The sequence below is a fragment of the Microtus ochrogaster genome, chromosome 5 (assembly GCF_000317375.1).
Source record: "Microtus ochrogaster isolate Prairie Vole_2 chromosome 5, MicOch1.0, whole genome shotgun sequence".
Classification (NCBI taxonomy): Eukaryota; Metazoa; Chordata; class Mammalia; order Rodentia; family Cricetidae; genus Microtus; species Microtus ochrogaster.
This window is the reverse complement of record NC_022012.1, coordinates 37924230-37928564: the sequence shown is the minus strand read 5'-3', so window position 1 is coordinate 37928564 and position 4335 is coordinate 37924230.

Genomic DNA, 4335 nt, shown 5'->3' with positions numbered 1-4335 from the left:
TGTCCTGGAACTAGCTCTTGTAGACCAGGCTGGTCTCGAACTCACAAAGATCCGCCTGCCTCTGCCTCCCGAGTGCTGGGATTAAAGGCGTGCACCACCACCGCCCGCTTTTATTTATTTATTAAAGATTTCTGTCTCTTCCCCGCCACCGCCTCCCATTTCTCTCCCCCTCCCCCAATCAAGTCCCCTTCCCTCGTCAGCCCAAAGAGCAATCAGGGTTCCCTGCCCTGTGGGAAGTCCAAGGACCGCCCACCTTCATCCAGGTCTAGTAAGGGAGCATCCAAACTGCCTAGGCTCCCACAAAGCCAGTATGTGCAGTAGGATCAAAACCCATTGAGAGGACAACTTTTGAAAATGAATTCTCCCTTTCCTCCTTGTGCTTGGTGCTAACTGGTCCAGTTTCCTACTTCCATCTTGCTGTTGAAACACTGAGATTACGAATGTGCACTGTGGCTTTCATTTCTGACTTGGTCCCCGGGATGAAGTCTGTGGTCAGGCTTGTTTAGCAAGTGCTTTTACTCACTGCCCCATCTCTCTCTCTCTCTCTCTCTCTCTCTCTCTCTCTCTCTCTCTCTCTTTTAATTTTATTTTTTGAGACAATGTCTCACTACGTAGCCTTGAATTCACCATGTAGCCTGTCTGGAGCAGTTCCCCAATTATACAAAGAGATGGGCTTGGGCTTGGTAGTAGAAAGACTGGCTTTGATGGGGGGGGGGCATGAACCACCTAAAGTGAGGGGAGAAGCCTAGATCCCTGGGACAGGCTCGGAGGTGGATGGATGTGGTGGGGATCTGGACGGCATCTTCTTTCAGTGAACTAGAAAGTGAGGCCAGGTAGCGAGGCTGGCTGAGGAAAGGCAGGCATTTGCAGAGTGAAAAGAAGTTAGAAGCAGACAGCTATTAAGTTGGAGGTGGTGGTACAGACCTATAGTTTCAGCCATTCAGGAGGCTGAGGCTGAGGCTGAGGATTGCAAGTTCAAGGATTCCCTGGGCTGCAGAGTGAGGTCAAGGTCAGACTGGGAAACCGAGTGAGACAGTCTAAAGAGTATGAAGTCCCTGTCAACAGTGCTAGAGATACATCTGAGTGACAGAGCCCTTGCTTGAGACCCTGGGTTCAAACCACAGTTAAAATAACAAGATAGTTATTTAGATGAGAGGTTCTCCATCTTGAACCAGAACCCTCTCTCTGACTCAGGAGGTCTAAGATGGCCTTGAGTGTTTACATTTTCAATGCATTGGTGGCTACTGCAGCACCTGCTGGCCTGGGGACAGCTGTCGGAGAATTGTTGGGCTGTCCTGAGGCAGCTATGAAAGGGGCCTTATGAACAGCAGACGGAATCAAGGTTATGACTCCAAGGTGTCTCTGATCCGTGTTCTCACTTGCTGTGAAGGTTTGGAGTCCCGCATCTTTGCAAACATTTTTAGTGTGTGTGTGTGTGTGTGTGTGTGTGCACATTGGCACAGCACGCATGTTAGAAGTCAGAGGGCAACTTCTGGGTGTTGATTCTCTTCTACAAGGTAGGTGGAAATTAAAGGACCACACACAGGAGTCCGTTCTCCTTCCACAGAGGGTTCTGGGGATTGAACTCAGGTCTTTAGGCTTGCTTGACAACCACTTTTATCTACTGCTCTTTCTCTCCTGCCCAATGAATCTGGCTTGTTTTGATGTATATCATGGCTTCACGTTCTCTTGGGGCCAGTGCCCCCGCCCATTCTTTGGCTATACTGAGGGCTGAACCCAGGGCCTTGTGTATTCTAGGTAAATGTTCTACCAAGTGAAATCCCCAGCCTGACTTCCTGACGTCAGAGTTTCTATTTGCCATTGCCCTCAACTAACTCCATCATGGCCCTTGACCTGGGCTTTAAGAAGCCTGGCTTCATCCTGCAGATCTGGATGTCTTGATTAGGAAAACAGGAAAAAAACCCCAGTCACTTAAAAGTTGGAAATAGGCACTGGAGAGATGATTCAGAGGCTAAGAACGCTCACTGCTCTTCTAGACAGCCAAGTTCAGTCCCCAGCAACTGTACGAAGGCTCACAGTCATCTGTAACTCCAGTTCAGGGCATCTGAGCCCTCTTCTGGACTCCATGGGTACTGCACATGTGTGCTGCACATCATAACATGTAGGCAAGACACCCATACACATAAGATACATTAAAAATAAAAAAAATACACTTAAAAAGGCTGCAAGTAGATCTGTGTTAGAAAGGGCAGACTTCCATTCACTTTGGAAATGCTGAGTTTGTGCTTTGGAGTTTCTGCAAGGGGTTTCTATTTCTGAAGTACAAGGCAAGTACCTACCATTGACACAAGGGGAATTCTTATTTCTTCTTTTTCTTACTTCCCAAACGCTCCTTAGGGTTAGAGTTAGGGTTAGGGTAGGGTTAGGTTTAGGTTAGGGATATGGTTAATGTAGTTTTAGGTTAGGGTTAGGGTTAGGATTAGGTTTAGGTGTTAGCCTGCATCCATGCTCCTTGGGCAAGTGCCTGTGAACTTTTTCAGTCCCATCAGCATTTATGAGGGCTCTATCTTCTTTGCTTGCCAGTCCATATTACCTCTTTGATTATAATCATTCTATAGGGTGTTACTTCTTACCTCATTGTGGTTTTGATTGACAGTTTCCCAGTGGTTAGAGATACTGAGCATTGTTTCATTAGCTTGCTCGCTTATATCTTCTTCAGAGCAATGTCTCATTTCATTTTTTTTGCCTCCTTATTTAAGAAAATGACGGTTTTAAAAAGAGTAGTTTTAGGTTAGCAGAATAATCAAATATGTACCTTATCTTATGCATGTGTAACTCCCCTGTTTTGGTGACCCCACCTTGGTAGGTTTGTTACATTAATGCTCCTGTGTTGACATGTCACAGTCCCATGAAGTTCACAGTCAGGGCTCACTCCTGCTTTCACTTCTTACTCGCTTTTTATTCTTCTCTCGTACATTACACCCCAACCACAGGAATGCTGTACTTTATTTATCCATGCGTGTGTGCATTCCCCATTGGAGACAAGAAGAGGGCCTCTGATCCCTTGGAGGTGGGGTTACAGGTGGTTGTAAGCCATTCAGTGTAGGTGCTGGGAACTGAACTTGGAACCTCTGGAAAAGCAGCAAGCGCTCATAACTGCTGAGCCAGCTCTCCAGCCCCAGAGACGCCTGTTGAATGTGTTTGGATGGGGATCCTTTTGTGGCTTCTTGCTTTGTAGACAGTGAAGGGAAGACAGGCATTTCTTTGGGGTTTTCAGGGCTATACAAAAGAAAATTGGTCCAGCAGGAGCTGATAGGAGCCCAGGAGGAAGGCAGAAGACTAAGGACAGCAGGAAAGGCTAGGAAAGAGGAGTTTTGGTGCATCTGGGGACCAACAGAGAAAAGGAAGTGGGTAGAAGATAGACACCTTTCAGCCTATTAGGGCTCCATGTTGCGGGCTGAGACACAGTTTTGTATGCACCAATGTGTCAAGAGCCCTGGGCTCGTGGGTGGCTTGTTAGGGTTAGAGGCATCACTGCTGTGTGCCGGGATCAGCTGTACTCTGAGGAAGTTTTCATACACTCTCAGCTGTGCTGAGGAAGAAAACAAGAACTGTGTGGTGGCCCTGGCCTGGCACAGAAAAAGAGTCCCCTGCTCTCAGGACTCTGGGGTGGAGCGCTCAGAGCATTCCTAGGCTGAAAGTGTCGATCTCAGCCTCTAGAAGCTGGGCCGAGAGGTTTCTGGAAGCCCCCTTGTTCTATCTCTTCTTTGGGAGTTTGGCTATTACATGTACGAACTGTAGGTCAAACAACCCATAGCTGTAGTCTAATCCAGAGTGGCAATGGTTCTCCTCTCATGAGTGTAGCCGGTATGACTGAGCAACTGAACCTTTTTTATTTTCTTGCCTGTTTATTTTTTATTTTTTCATCTTTTAATAATTTATTTAACTTTATTTTATGTACATTGACATCAGAGTCCCTGGAGCTGGAATTATAGACAGCTGTGAGCTGTCATGTGGGTGGATGCTAGGAATTGGACCCAGATCCTCTGGAAGAGCAGCCAGTGCTTTTAACTGCTGAGCCATCCTTCAGCCCCTCAACTGAACTTTTCACAACCCCCATTTCCCACCCCCCACTTCTTTTCCTCCTCTTCCCTCCTTCTGACAAGATCTCACAGTATAGCCCTGTCCAGCCTAGAACTGGTTACATGGATCAGGTTCAAATTCACAGAGGCAGGCCTGCGTCTGCCCACCAAGTGCTGCCACAAGCTGTCATGCTTGGCTTTACCAACTTCTTCTTCTTCTTCTTCTTCTTCTTCTTCTTCTTCTTCTTCTTCTTCTTCTTCTTCTTCTTCTTCTTCTTCTTCTTCTTCTTCT